General features: G+C 46.6%; 1 long non-coding RNA gene across 1 annotated transcript; it reads right to left on the minus strand.

Moving 5' to 3' along the window:
- Positions 1 to 104: 104 nt before the first annotated feature.
- On the minus strand, positions 105 to 3,213 carry LOC112270923. Its single transcript, XR_002963560.1, has 5 exons — positions 1,916 to 3,213; positions 1,668 to 1,829; positions 1,407 to 1,574; positions 1,128 to 1,325; positions 105 to 1,017 (listed from the first exon to the last, which is right to left on the minus strand). It is a non-coding gene; the product is annotated as an uncharacterized LOC112270923 (long non-coding RNA).
- Between the last annotated feature and the right edge of the window lie 5,147 nt (positions 3,214 to 8,360).

Below are 8,360 nucleotides of genomic sequence, written 5' to 3' on the forward strand. Positions count from 1 at the left end.
CGTCTCAGCATCATTTACCTCATAGTCTGTCCCCTCCTATTCTCACCCTAGTAGTGTAGAATGAGCAGTACAACTCCACCTTTGGGTACTGAAGTAGAAATAGGCATCAAAGAATACAGATCATAACTCGTATCACTACCATCACACAACAATGATCCGAGCATTGTCATTGCTAGAAAGATAGGATCAGTGAAGACACGAAGGCTAATAGCTACACGGTTTGACCTGTCATGCATCGCTGGATGTGGTAGTACTCATATACACAAAGATGTTGACCACAAATTAATCATCTCTCGCTGTACTCTTCAGGCTGTCCGAGTATCTCTTAGCACCCGAACATGTCCGTCTTTTACTTTTTGAGTACCTTGGTGACCTCCATAAGTAAATCCCAATTTATTCCTACGTTTTTCATATGCCCGATTTATTGTTGTTTCTTGCTAATCAGGTGCCCTAAAAATAAGATCGCACCTGTCACGTACCATATTAATATTACAGTGGAAGGAACTCAATTGATCATGCATCTCCAGATCATGTCAGCTTCTACTGATCAGTAATATTACCCTGACCCAGGCGTGCCTGAGCACGGGCAGTCGGTGGGTTACACAACGAGGGAGGAGTTAATCTCATTACCTACTCTCGTGGGCAATGCCCATGGGGATTTAATCAGCAATACTATGATGAACCGATTGATAAACTTATTGTATAAGCCCGCTACAAAGCGACAAAGTGTAATACGAAGATAATGCCTTTCGCATAGTGTTTACTATTGAATTGCATTTACCAAAACAGTTCACCCCTTAAGCCTACGCTCCTCCAACTCTGAGTAGTTAATCAATCGGCTAGGGGAACTGATATATTTTCGGTGAGCAATCACACAAGCTAAGATATAAACTTGAAAGATGTTCAAGATATGAAGTTAATACGAGTCTCACCTGATCTTGACATCATGGCGTCAGCCGTTAATAGGCTATAGTGCTCTAGTCCATGTCCGATGCTCACAACTTAGTTGATCTGACCCTGCCAACAACCGATTATTTAGGTTTTTTGAATTATATATGAACATAAATGGCCACTTTAAGTTTTGAAAGAATGTATGGTAAGTGCTTTCAGATCTGACAAGAAGGTACCAATATGCCGTGTTTGATCTTGTGATTTTAAGGCATCTGGTCTGGCTTCGCCGTCCATCTTTAATCATCGCTAGATTTTCGCCATGTGGGTTTGTCACGGTCCACCCAGGATTCCATGGGCGGCGTTGGTACCATGACGGGAGGTGATGGGTGAAAAACCTTCAAGCCCTAAGCATGTACATGTTGCCATCTCTAGATCTGCAGACCACCATAGCATTAAAACTACGATATTAATTGTCAAATCATGATTTAAAAACACTTGATCTGCCAAGTAATCACCTCATTTTGTACGATGGCTATTTCGGTTCTGTGCTTATCTCAGCCATCTTCTCTCTTGATCTTAACCATAAGATTTCATCAAGATCCACCAACTATTTGGTGGGTAGTGATGATAGGATGGTGAGAGGTAGTTGGTGACGAATGTCAAAGATGTTACCATCTATAGATCTGGCGGTAGATTTGGTGGCTCGTAGCAGCCTCATCGTTAAAAACACGACTCATTATTATTTAGCATGAATTTACGATTTGCTAACTAGTTACCTGATTTGTCCTCCTCGAGCTGTTGGCATATGGAGATTGGGCCATTAGCCCATCTTCACCACAAGATCTGCATCATAGGTTTTTGTCCGGATCAATCCAAGATCAGGTGGAAGGTGGTTGTCAACGAGTGCCAAAGGGTGTTGCCATCTGTAGATCTAGTGCCTGCAACCACATCATTGTTAAAACTATGAGGGGATTTAATTTCAGAGCATGATTTTACAAATTCCATTAGGACCAACCGTACGTACCAGATCTGTTTTTATTTTGGCGATCCATCCAATCAGGCCTTGAGACCCATCTTCTTCACTAGAATCGAGGGTGTTGAATCGACATCTTTAGATCTGGTGGCTTCTGGTCGACTCCATATCGAAACTATAAGGAGATTATCCAGGCTTTTGGTTTGTTGTAATACATGAGTTGGCCACAAGTGTTTGCGGGTGGTGAGGGCGTCACCGGCAACAAGAATTGTTCTTGATGGTAGCAAGGTGGGGTGGCAACAAAGCTATGGAGGCGATTTGTGAAGAATTGAGTTGGGTGCATGAAGTTGGTAGCAGAGAGAGATGATGTAGATGGGCGGCGGCGGCGGCGGAAGGGAAGGGGAGTGGGAGATGTAAGAAGAGAGTTAGGATTGGGGTCACTTAAATAGTGGGATGGACGGATATTTTCGGAAGATGGTGTACATTTTGCTAATTGAACCCTTCAATACTTTCAAATTGTTGGAAATATTTTTCAAGAAAAAAAGGCATGCATGATGATGTATTCGTTTTTAAGTAGAAGATTATTTCTATTCAGAAGATTCACAATACATGTTTTGACGGCCCAATAGTAATGAAGGATTCAAGGTGAGATAACTCGAGCAACTATTTTATTTATTCACCTTGCATTCCAACTAAAAATCTTGGAAAAGTAGTACCAATATTGTATAGTATGGGGACAAGAACACATGATACTGAACACACACCTTAAGAAATTGGGTACTAAATGTTTTTTAGGCAAACCAAGGAGCACCGGAAAAAACATGCATGAGGGAACTAAGGGTGCGGGCAACTACCCCAGCCCCTCTAACACTAAAATAAAAAATGTTGATCTAATTGTCTCCCAAAAAACTCTAATAGAACGTTCTTAACACTAATCCATCAATTTCTAATCACGGACTCCTGTTATTGCTTGTTTCCTCCCCAAAATGGTTTATTGTAAACACATTTTTGTTTTGAAAGTTTGATCATGTCTTTTCCTGTAAAGCAATTATATCTAATAGACGATTCTTTGGTAAAACAATAAAAATAAATAGACGATTCGGCCTAATAATAAGCTTTCAGAACACGACTTTCTCTTTTTATTTGCTATGCAAGTGAAACTTCTCGTAATTAGATAAAATTTGATAGCTACTCTGATAATTTAGGGACAAAGGCATCACGCGAAGGAGGCCACACAGTCAACTCACCACCACCACCACCCCCCTCCGCATGCGGATGAATGATAAGTAGAAAACATATCTATTTTTTTTGAAGTTTAAATCAATCAAAATCAATCGAGATTAACCATTATTCCAAAAGAATCAAAATTAATTAAGGTCAATTATATAATTATAGAGTCATTAATCTAGTGGATTTTTGGCAAAACAATATTTTTCTTTTACTTCATGAAATCAATTGATATCAATTCTATTTATATCTAGATCTACCCACCTATTCGTGAGAGGCGTGGTATGGAAGGAGATCTTGCAGGTGAAAGAGTGAGTAACCGAAAAGGGGATGAGGTTAGAGATGAAGACAAGTTCAAACAACCATGCAATCAAAATGCAGAAAGTTGTGTAGGTCCCTAAATATTGGGCCTCAACCATAATTTGAAACGTCGATGCTTGCATGCCAGGTGCCGTATCCCCCGTGCAATGCAGGCGGACGCCATGCGGGCATCCAAACACGCCCTGTATGTGCTTAGATGGAGGCCATGTATAAAAAAAAGATTGACAAAGGCATGAACATGTGTAAAAAAGATCAAATTGTTTGACATTTCAATCAATTCGGTGTAAATTGGGGCTATGGCCCTTTTGTCTCCGTATCTAAACACGAAAACAGAGAACGGTGTGACAGAATTGGGTGTCCGATATTTCCTACGGTTAATAGCAGGTCAGGGGGTGCTGGCGGCAGGAGGTGCGGCAGGTTTTGCTGCTGCGGGTGGCCGCGCACAGGGAGGTTTCGGTGGAGGCAATGTTGCGCAGGGAGGTTTCAGGGGAGGATATCATGGGGGCAAAGGCGGTGGTTTCCATGGAGGCAATGGTGGTGGCTATGGGAATAACTTTGGAGGTTTTAATTCTGGTTATGGCGGAGGCTATGGTAATGGTTTTGGCGGCGGGTATGGTGGCGGCGGATATGGGAACGGTAATGGCTATGGTGGTGGTCGGAATTTTCGCTTTGGGCAGTCTCGTGGCCGATTTTCCTACCAAGGACATGGGGGTGGTAGACGTTGGGGTCGTGGTTTTCAGCAAGGTGCCGGAGGGCAGCAAGGTGGTGGTGAGATGATGGGGGCGGAGATGGGTTCCTCGGTGATTGCTTCTGGGCAAGGAGGGACTGCGGCAGGAATGGCTTCCGCGGCAGGGCAGATTTCTGCCGCGGCAGGACAGGGGGCGGCTGTGGTTGGTGTCGATACCACGGCAGGGCAGGTTTCTGCAGCGGCAGGGCAGGCGGCTGCCGCGGCAGGACAGAGGGCTACCGAGGCAGGGCAGAAGGTTGCCGCGGCAGGACTGGGGGCTCCGGCTGGCTTGATGGCTGCTGTGGCAGGGAGTGGTGCTGCTGCTGCCGCGTCGGGGCAGGCTGTTCTGGGGGCTGGTGTTGCTCAGGGTTCTGCCATGGGTGCTGTGGTGGCAGGACGGCTTTCTGCCGCGGCAGGACAGGGGGTGAGTGCTGGGAATAACGAAGTTGCGGTTGCTAATCCTTTGGCTAAGGTTCGGTGTTTTCGTTGTGAGCAGAAGGGACACTATTCGTCGATGTGCACAGCTGTCCTTTGTGATTTTTGTGAGAAGGCTGATCATGTCTCAGCAGAGTGCGAGCTTCCTCGTTTGCCTAAACTTTCCGTGCGCTCCTGTGGTACTGTGGCGGATGATTTGTTTTATTTTGAACTTCCAGAGGAGGCGGTGTTGGTTCCTAAGGCTGATAGCAATAGAAAGGGGCTGATTCAGGTTGAGGGTGGTTCGATGTCATAGGAACGGGTTGTTGCGGAGATGCAAAGGCTCATTCCGGTGTCTAATTTTCAGTGGGAGGTCACTGCTCAGGGGATCTCTGATTTTGTTGTTTTGTTTCCTACACGTGGTGAGTTGCAGAGGCTTGTCAGGGTTGGTGTGATCCAGGTTCCAAATTCTGAGTTGAGGTTCAGGGTGGATGAATGGACTTCATCTTCGACTGCGGCTTTTGAGTTTTAGGATACGTGGGTTCATATTGGTAATATTCCACATGATCTTTTTAATTACAGGGCCATTTGGGGGCTGGGTACTTTGTTGGATACTACACTTGATGTTGATATGCCTTTCTCTCGCCGCCATGGAGTGGCACGGGTTCGTGTCAGTGTTACTAATATTTCTGCTATTCTGCCGGGTATGGATCTTCGTCATGAGGGTTGTGGCTATAGACTCTCTTTTCTGGTGGAACCTTCTGAGGATGAGGCTATGAATGATGATGATGATGGTAATGATGGTAACAGGGATAGGCGTGATCCAGATGATAATGATGATATGGATGATGAGGTGCTAGATGATATGAAAGATCTCGATAATAAAAAGAGGGAAGAGGAGAGGAGATCTGGTAAGCGTTCCAAGCCGTCTCAGGAGTTGCCGGATGGGAACTTGGGAGGTTCGTCGTCTGCTCCACCGGTTACGCGGGGTTTGATTTTTCGGACGGGTTGTGCTACTGGTGTGGGCTTTCTTTCTCCGTTCAAGATGTTCCCGGAGCCCGCTGTGTCGGAGGTGCAGGCGCCATCTTCTTCGGGGGGGATGGCCGAGGTGGTGCAGGAGGCACCACCCTTGGCCGTTCTGCCCTGCTGCTCGCCGGCAGCTAAGGTGGTGCAGGAGGCACCATCGGTGGCTGCTTCGGCGTCGGCTGCCTTGGCGGTGCAGGAGGCACCGCCGGCTGCGCTGGCCACTCTGCAGGCTGCTGCGGTAGTGCAGGAGGCATTGCCGGCAGCGACTATCTCGCCGGCAGCGTGGGTGGTGCAGGAGGCACCACCGGCTGTGGCCTTCTGCCCGCGGGCAGAGCAGGTGGTGCAGGAGGCACCACCACCCGCTGCTGTGGCGTCACCGCCCGCTGCGGCATGCTCGTTGGCGGCGGTGGAGGTGCAGGCGGCACCTCTGCCTGCTGCTTCGGATTTTGGTGTTGTTGATGTGCAGGTGTGGGTGGCCGAGGGTGAGATCGTATGTCCGCGGGCTGAGTCACCGGTTCATCGGTCGCCGTCTCCGTCGTCTGTGTTGCCGTGGTCTGTGTCGCCTCCCTCACCGTCGGAGACGAGCTTGAAGCTGGACTCGCCGGTGGAGTTTCCCCCATTACTGACCCCGGTGGCTGGTCGTTGTGATGGGGGGGGGGGGGGGGGCGACGACGAGGTGTTGGCTGCACCTCAGGGGGGCGCTGCGCCTGCTGTTGGTGCGGGAGGGAGGCGTCGTGAGTACCCACCGCCTTCGCGTTTCAGTGCGCGTGTGGCGGCCCAAGCTGACTCCGATGAGGCGATGATCAACAAGGCAATGCGACTTGCTAAAATTCGGAATCTTGAAGCTGAAACAGGTATGAATGTGGACCTTGAAAATTCTATTCTTTCTATTTCAGATGATGATATTGCTTCAGACATGTCTAGTTTAGGGGTTTCTTTAGGTAGGGGTGCTAAAGAAATTTCTAGGACTATTCATTTGATTAAAAATAATGAAATTGATCGGATAGAGTCTAATTTACGTGTTCTACGTGCCAAGAAAATTGAGAGGTTTCCAGTCACTTCTAATTGTCTTTTGTTAGATTCGGTAGAACATTTATGTCGTGGTTTGTCTGATGAGGAGGAGGAAGAGGTCCTGTGTGAGTCTCTTCCTTTCCGCTCTCGAGGTGTTGTTGTTGGGAAAAAGCAGACCAAGGTGGGGCATCCACCTGGTCGTGCTTTAAAAATTAAAAAACAAGTTATTACCTCATGAAAGGAATGCTCTGGAATAGCAGAGGTCTTCGGGACTTGGCTAAGCATGGTTTTTTGGCGGGTGTTGCTGAGAGCATAATCTTGATTTTATTGTCCTTATGGAAACGGGACGATCATACTTCTCAACTGGCTTTGTTAATCATATCGGGGGTGGATTAGATTTTATTTGGCACTGTCTCCCACCGAAGGGTCGTTCTAGAGGTATGTTGTTGGGTTTGAATGCGAATTCCCTGGATGTGTTGTCTGTCGATGCGGGCGACTTCTGTGTTAAGTTTAGCCTTAAATCGAAGTCTGACGGTTTTAGATGGGTGTTGGTGGCGGTCTATGGGGCTGCTCAACCTTAGTTTAAAGCTAATTTTTTGACGGAGTTGGTCCAATTCTGCTCTACTGAGACTCTTCCTTTGTTGGTCGGTGGTGATTTTAATATTATCCGTAGACAGGAAGAGAAGAGCTCCGATGCCTTTCAGGAACGATGGCCCTTTCTTTTCAACGCGATCATTGCGAGTTTGGACCTCCGTGAGATTGAACTTTTTGGTAGGCAGTTTACTTGGGCTAATTATCTTCCCATCCTGACTTACGAAAAATTGGATCGGGTTTTAATGAGTACGGAATGGGAGGCTAAATTTCCGTTTGTCTCGGTGCATGCTTTGCAGCGGTCTCTTTCTGATCATTGTCCCTTGTTGTTAGATTCTGGGGATGCTGCTCATCTTGGTAATCAGGCTAGTTTTAGTTTCGAATTATCTTGGTTGTCGAAAGAAGGTTTTTTCGAGACTATTGCAACTGAGTGGAGGAAGGTTTCTCGGGGGCGGCCCGCTATTGAACGTTGGCAAAATCATATTCGCCATATTAGACAATTTTTAAGGGGTTGGGCTAAAAATCTTAGCGGTGTTTTTAAGCTTGAGAGGGATCGCCTTTTGCGATTGGTTGAGGAATTAGATGTGCGGGCTGAGCTTGGTCCCCTGTCCTGTGATGATTGGGCGGCTAAGCGCCTCGCTGATGATCAGTTAGCGGCTATGTATCGTGATGATGAGTCTAAATGGTCACAGAGGGCGAAAGTTAATAGTGTCCGTAATGGTGATAATAATACGCGTTACTTTCATTTGGTTGCTAATGGGAAGCATCGTAAGAAGCAAATTTTTCAGCTTGAGCAGTCGGAAGGTATGGTTGTTGGTGATGATCAGCTAAGACTGTATATCACCAATTATTATAAGCAATTGTTTGCTCCATCAGAGGCTAGTACAGTTTCTATGGTTGAAGCAATGTTGGCTGATCTTGAGCGTGTTAGTCCGGAGGAAAATACCATTCTTACTGCGCCATTTTCGGAGGAGGAAGTGCGTGAGGCGGTCTTTCAGATGAAGACCAATAAGGCTCTGGGTCCTAATGGTCTCTCGGCTGAGTTTTATCAAAAGTTTTGGGCGGTGATTAAGGATGATTTGATGGCTCTTTTTGTTGACTTTCATGTTGGATCTCTCCCAATTTTTCGTTTAAATTTTGGGATAATCACTTTGTTGCCTAAGAAAGAGGATGCTTCTC

The sequence above is a fragment of the Brachypodium distachyon genome, chromosome 2, assembly GCF_000005505.3.
Source record: "Brachypodium distachyon strain Bd21 chromosome 2, Brachypodium_distachyon_v3.0, whole genome shotgun sequence".
NCBI lineage: Eukaryota > Viridiplantae > Streptophyta > Magnoliopsida > Poales > Poaceae > Brachypodium > Brachypodium distachyon.